Below are 7171 nucleotides of genomic sequence, written 5' to 3' on the forward strand. Positions count from 1 at the left end.
ACAATATTGAGAACTATGGTCATAGAACAGAGAGTAACTGTTGTAAGTCTTAGCAATATCACATGAAATAAACAACAAAAGCTGAAAGAGAAAAGAAATAAGGTAAACATTACAAAAACAATATAATTAGGGGGTGAAGAGGCAAGGAACAGGAAATATACTGTTCAATACTTTTAATAATTATAAAAAATAATTTCAAAGTTATTAAGATGACCACTGGAACAAAAATGCAAACTTTCAAGTTCAAAAAACATACATACACAAAGACTATACAGGCCATGTAGTGACAAATACATAAATGAGCACTGCAAACAAAGCCTAACAACGACAGCAGAGATAGGTAAAGTAAAATAAAACATGACATGACTTTCTTTTCAATAAGCACTGAAAATTTTCAATTAATTATCTCAGCTGGGACATCAGGGCAAATCTGAGCCTTGTGCTATATACATAAGATACAATGAAAACAAAATAATTTAGAAAGGTGGAAAATAAAAAGATAGGTGAAGGCATACCAAGCAAATAAAGCCAAGATCAAGATTTTATCTCAAAGTTAAATTCAAGAAAAAAGCATTAAATGAGAAAAAGGCACTTTATAAAACATGAGATGCAAAATTAAGATTTCACACATAAATTTAAATACCAGTGTACCAAATAACATAGAATTGAAATTTATAAAGTAAAACTACATTAAATAAAAAGAAAAATCCACAGAAAATATGACTGGTTAATTTATCTCATCCAGAACAGATCAAGGGCTCAAAAATTAAGGATATAGAAGACCTAAATAACGTAATTAGCGAGGTAGACTGCATATGTACATTTATGTATTTATAAGTTTATATAAATATGTGAGCAAGAATAATACATTTTCTGTTCATGTACCATAAACTAGTTACAAACATTGACTAAGTATCTAAAGGTGCTTCAGATAGACCTAAACATTTTGTCTCTAATGGACAAGGGAAATGCTCCTTTATTCTCAGCTCCCTTTATTATTTTTTTAAATACGGCTCTTTTTTTGAAAATTTAAGTAAGTACAAATGAAGAAAAAGAATGAAATAAGATCATACACACTCATTTCCACTTTTAACAATTATCAGTTAAGTACCAAATCTGTTAAGTACAAATGAAGAAAAAGAATGAAATAAGATCATACACACTCATTTCCACTTTTAACAATTATCAGTTAAGTACCAAATCTGTTTCTATACCTCCAACAACTTCTTGCCATCCTGCATTATTTTATATTTAGTTTTTTTATTAACTTTATTAAGGTATAATTTACATACCATAACATTCACTCATTATAAGTATATGAATCAATAATTGTCAGTAAATGTATAGAGTTGTGCAACCACACTACATTCCAGTTTAAGAACATTGCCATTATCCTCGAAAGATTCTTCATGTTGCAATAAGATTCTCCATTTGAAATAATTTCACTCTTAGCCCCAGTTCTAGGCAACCACTGGTCTACTTTCTGTCTATATATTTGCCTCCTGAGCTTAAGTGATCTTCCTGCCTCAGCCTCCCAAGTAGTTGGGACCAAACACACCTGGCTAATTTTTGTATTTTTTGGTAGAGATGAGGTTTGCCATGTTACTGAGACTGGTAATTAAAAATTTCTTTTTGTAGATGGAGATGGGGTCTCACTATGTTGCCCAGGCTGGTCTCAAACTCCAGGCTTTAAGTGATCCTTCTGCCTTGGCCTCCCCAGGTGCTGGGATTATAGTCATGAGCCACTGTCCTTGGCCTTCATTTTACTGCGGACTAAGATGCAACATTATTATTATTATTTGAGATGGAGTCTTGCTCTGTCGCACAGGCTGGAGCACAGTGGTGTGATCTCAGCTCACTGTAGCCTCTGCCTCCTGGGTTCAAGCAATTCTTGTACCTCAGCCTCCCGAGTAGCTGGGACTACAGGCATGTACCACCACACCTGGCTAACTTTATTTTGGTAGAGATGAGGTTTCACCATGTTGCCCAGAGTGGTCTCGAATTCCTGAGCTCAGGCAATCTGCGTACCTTGGCCTCCCAAAGTGACAGGATTACAAGCATGAACTGCTGCTCCTGGTCTAAGATGCAATGTTTTTTATATTTTAATATCTCTGAATTAGGATGTGTCTTATAAATTTTTATGGCTAAAAACATCATGTCTTTAACCAAAACTATTTTCTTTTTTTCTTGGTAGTACACTGGGTTTTATAATCAACAGTATCTTGGATTTGATGAAATACAATAACTTTTAAGAAAGTAGTTTCTGAACAGATTTTAATTTGTTACATGGTGCCATTCTGTGGTACCATGTACCACAGTACCAGATACTGTGACTCATGCCTGTAATCCCAGCACTTTGGGAGGCCAAGGCAGAAGGTTTGCCGGAGGCTAGGAGTACAAGACCAGCCTGGATAACATGACAAGACGCCATCTCTAAAAATAAAGTAAAAAGAAAAAAGAAAAAGGCAGCATGGGCCTGTGAGGCCTGTGGGTGCCTGCATTCCCCACATCCCCCTGCGTCCCCCAGCTAGCCTCCATGTCCCCCAGCTCCTTGCGGAGTCAGCTCTGCAGTAGTCTGCCCTGGTTGCTCCCTGCGATTCAGGTTCCAGACAGAAGGCTGCCTGTTCTCTGCCCTTTGTTGTGGCCCCCAGAGGCCCCAGTTACTGCAGTGACCACCAGAGCAGCCTCAGCTCTATGGAGGAGTCCCGGGCTACTCCTCAGCCACACTTGAGGCTGGTTCTGGAGGTGCAACACAGGGTTGTGGCAGCACTGCGTCAAAGTATGGGAGCAGATTGTAATTCTTATGGTTTTCCATGGGAATGGGTGATATGGGCAGCTATGTTTGGATTTTTTTGCTGTTCTCTTTTTTTTGTGGAGAGGTTTTAGATCTGTTAGGAGTCAGCTTTATGTGGGAAGAGAGAAAAAGCTTGCTGAAATGCTGTCTAGACTAATTGAGGAAAAATGTCAACTACTTGAAAAACTGAGCGTTGTTCAAAAAAAGCATGAAGGCCAAGAAGTAGAGTCATCTTTACAGGATCCCAGCTTTGAGAAGGAGGCAACAGAAGCACAAAGTTTGGAGGCAACCTGTGAAAAGCTGAACAGGTCCAATGTGGAACTTGAGGATGAAATACTCTGTCTAGTTAAAGAGTCAGAAGAAGAGAAACTGAAACAGTCTGAACAAAATGAACTGATGGTGGATATTTCAAAAAGGATACAGTCTCTAGCAGATGAGTCAAAATCCCTCAAATCACAAGTAGCTGAAGCCAAAATGGTCGTCAAGACTTTATTTCAAATGACTGAAGAACCACTGAAGATAGCAATAAAAGATGCTTTGGATGAAAATTCCCAACTTCAGGAAAGCCAGAAACAACCTTTTCAAGAAGCTGAAGCATGGAAAGAACAAGTGAGTGGACCGCCGAGACCGCGTCCGCCCCGCGAGCACAGAGCCTCGCCCTTGCCATTCTGTGGCCCATCCACATCCGCCGCCAGCTCACCATGGATGATGATATCACTGCACTTGTCGACAACGGCTCTGGCATGTGCGAGGCCAGCTTCGCGGATGATGATGCTCCCTAGGCCGTCTTCCCCTCCATCGTGGGGCGCCCCAGGCACCAGGGTGTGATGGTGGGCATGGGTCAGAAGGACTCCTACGTGGGTGACGAGGCCCAGAGCAAGAGAGGCATCCTGACCCTGAAGTACCCCATCGAGCACGGCATTGTCACCAACTGGGATGACATGGAGAAGATCTGGCACCACACTTTCTACAACGAGCTGTGTATGGCTCCTGAGGAGCACCCCATGCTGCTTACTGAGGCCCCCCTGAACCCCAAGGCCAACCATGAGATGACCCAGATCATGTTTGAGACCTTCAACACCCCAGCCATGTATGTGGCCATCCAGGCCGTGCCTTCCTTGTACGCCTCTGGCCGTACCACTGGCATCGTGATGGACTCTGGTGATGGGGTCACCCACACTGTGCCCATCTATGAGGGGTATGCCTTCCCCCACACCATCCTCCATCTGGACCTGGCTGGCTGGGACCTGACTGACTACCTCACAAAGATCCTCACCGAGAGCGGCTACAGCTTCACCACCACGACTGAGTGGGAAATCGTGCATGACATCAAGGAGAAGCTGTGCTACGTTGCCCTGGACTTTGAGCAGGAGATGGCCACGGTGGCCTCCAGCTCCTCCCTGGAGAAGCGCTATGAGCTGCCCGATGGTCAGGTCATCACCATTGGCAACGAGCGGTTCCGCTGCCCTGAGGCGCTCTTCCACCCTTCTTTCCTAGGCATGGAATCTTGTGGCATCCATGAAACTACCTTTAACTCCATCATGAAATGTGATGTGGACATCCGCAAAGACCTGTATGCCAACACAGTGCTGTCTGGCGGTACCACCATGTACCCTGGCATCGCTGATAGGATGCAAAAGGAGATCACTGCCCTGGCACCCAGCACGATGAAGATCAAGATCATTGCTCCTCCCGAGCACAAGTACTCCATGTGGATCAGTGGCTCCATCCTGGCCTCGCTGTCCACCTTCTAGCAGATGTGGATCAGCAAGCAGGAGTACGACGAGTCCGGCCCCTCCGTCGTCCACCGCAAATGCTTCTAGGCGGACTGTGACTTAGTTGCGTTACACCCTTTCTTGACAAAACCTAACAAACAAGATGAGATTGGCATGGCTTTACTTGTTTTCTTGTTTTGTTTTGTTTTGTTTTGTTTTGGCTTGACTCAGGATTTAAAAACTGGAACGGTGAAGGTGACAGCAGTCGGTTGGAGCGAGCATCCCCCAAAGTTCTACAATGTGGCCGAGGACTTGATTGTGTACATTGTTTTTTTTTAAGTCATTCCAATATCGTGAGATGCATTGTTACAGGAAGTCCCTTGCCCTCCCAAAAGCCACCCCACTTCTCTCTAAGGAGAATGGCCCAGTCTTCTCCCAAGTCCACACAGGAGAGGTAACAGCATTGCTTTTGTTGTAAATTATGTAATGAAAAATTTTTTAAATTTCACCTTAATACTTTTTTTATTTTGTTTTATTTTGAAAGATTTTAGCCTCTGTGGCTACCCCTTTTTTTGTCCCTCAACTTGAGATGTATGCAGGCTTTTGGTCTCCCTGGGAGTGGGTGGAGGCAGCCAGCAGGGCTTACCTGTACACTGACTTGAGACCAGTTGAATAAAGTGCACACCTTAAAAAAAAAAAAAAAAAAAAACAAGTGAGTGAACTTAATAAACAGCAACTAACATTGGAAGACTCCAAAGCACACACAGAACAAGTTCTCAGTGATAAAGACAATCACATCAAGACTCTGACTGAACGTTTGCTAAAGATGAAAAATTGGGCTGCTATGCTTCTAGAAGACAGAACGGATGGTGATAACTTGGAGTTAGAAATGGACAGTGAATCGGAAAATCATGCTTACTTAGATTATCCTCCAAAAGGAGCTTTGAAGAAACTGATTCATGCTGCAAAGTTCAATACTTCCTTCAAAAGATTAGAAGAAGAAAGAAACCAAATTTACATTCAGTCATCTGAAGTTGATAAAATGAAGGAAGAGCTTACAGAACATATTAAAAATCTTGAGACTGAACAAGCATCTTTGCAGTCAGAAAACACGTGTTTTGAAGGTGAGAATCAGAAGCTTCAACAGAAACAAAGTAATGACTGAACTATATTAAGAAAATGAAATGAAACTCTACAGGAAATTAACAACAGAGGAAAATTACCGGGTAGAGACAGAAGAGAAACTTTCTAAAGTAGACAAAAGGATCAGCCATGCCACTGCAAAGTTGGAGACCTACAGAAAGTGAGCCAAAGATCTTAAAGAAGAATTAGAGAGAACGATGCATTATTATCAAGGGCGCACTATTTTCTATGAGAAAAAAAATCATATGATAATTGGTTCGCAGCTCAAACTGCTGAAAGAAATCTCCATGATTTAAGGAAAGAAAATGCTCACAACAGACAAAAATTAACTGAAATAGAGCTTAAATTTGAACTTTTCAAAAAAAATCTGTATGCACTGGATGCTCCAAATACACTATTTGGCAGAGAACCTTCCTCATATGGCCCCTCACCATTGGGTCGGCTTTATCTGAAATGAGAGCTTTTCTGTCTCCTCCAACTTCATTGGAGGGTCCACCCAGACTCTCACCTTCACTTCCAAGGAGAGGAGGAAGAGGCTCAAGAGGCCCAGGGAATCCTCTGGACCATCAGATTACCAATGAAAGAGGAGAATCAAGCTCTGATATGTTAACCGATTCTCACAGGGGTCCTTCTGACACGGGGCCCCTGTCACCTTTGTGGGAAAAGGGAGCTTCTGGAGGTGATTTTCCACCAAGGGATTTCCCAGGTCCACCACATGCTCCATTTGCAAGTAAGCTTGTTTTTTAAAAATGTTTTTAAAGCTAAATATATGTTTTATTAATCAGAGATATTAATTTTACTATCTGTTCATGTAGTTACACAGTGGAGGAAAAAATTTTCTAGCATTCTGTGAGTGTACCTTTACTTTTCCAAAGTGAGAAGGCAGCCATAAGTGAACTGTAATAAAGTTTCAAATGGATTCATTTTAATACTATAGAATTATTTCTGTATATTGGTAGTCAAAAGATAATTGACTTTTTGCAGGTCTTATAAAACTAAAATTATCTGCATCATATTGGTAGCAACTGGTTATTCTGGCCGTTAGTTAAAATAATTAAAATTTATATTCTAGCATTAAAATTACTGGCTAAGGTATTTTTTAGTCTTTTTCATAAGTAGTTCTGATGTTGTACTACTTATTTAAAACTTAAAATGTATTTATTATGTTTGACCTAATTGTTGAATTTATTGAATTCTTTTAAAGCTTCACATAAGAAAAGGGAATAATTGCTTTTCTATTCATACTTTACCGTTTTGAACTATAGGGTTCTGCAGAATAAATATGTGGTTACCAAATACTAGGCTTTACCTACAAATGTCTCATCTAGTCATTCCTTCCCTTGTTTCTCCTCTCTTTTTAAAGTTTAAAGTGAATTAAAATGAATTTTGTTTGGGGGAATTTTAAGGTGGTCTTTGATATAACTGGAAATGTTTTAGTAAAATATCAAATCAGAATTGGGAATCACTGATGTGAATTGTAAGTTTGGTGAAAATTATATTATATGAAATGTTTTTTGAG

At 40.6% G+C, this 7171-nt stretch overlaps 2 pseudogenes; both read left to right on the top strand.

The window, feature by feature from the left end:
• The first annotated feature begins 2694 nt into the window (after nt 1-2694).
• LOC105709396 (melanoma inhibitory activity protein 2-like) lies at nt 2695-5684 on the top strand (annotated as a pseudogene).
• On the top strand, nt 3496-4659 carry LOC105709469 (actin, cytoplasmic 1-like; annotated as a pseudogene).
• Nucleotides 5685-7171: the final 1487 nt, after the last annotated feature.

Source organism: Aotus nancymaae, unplaced genomic scaffold (assembly GCF_030222135.1).
Source record: "Aotus nancymaae isolate 86718 unplaced genomic scaffold, 86718_ANA_hifiasm-v0.15.2.pri h1tg000016l, whole genome shotgun sequence".
Classification (NCBI taxonomy): domain Eukaryota; kingdom Metazoa; phylum Chordata; class Mammalia; order Primates; family Aotidae; genus Aotus; species Aotus nancymaae.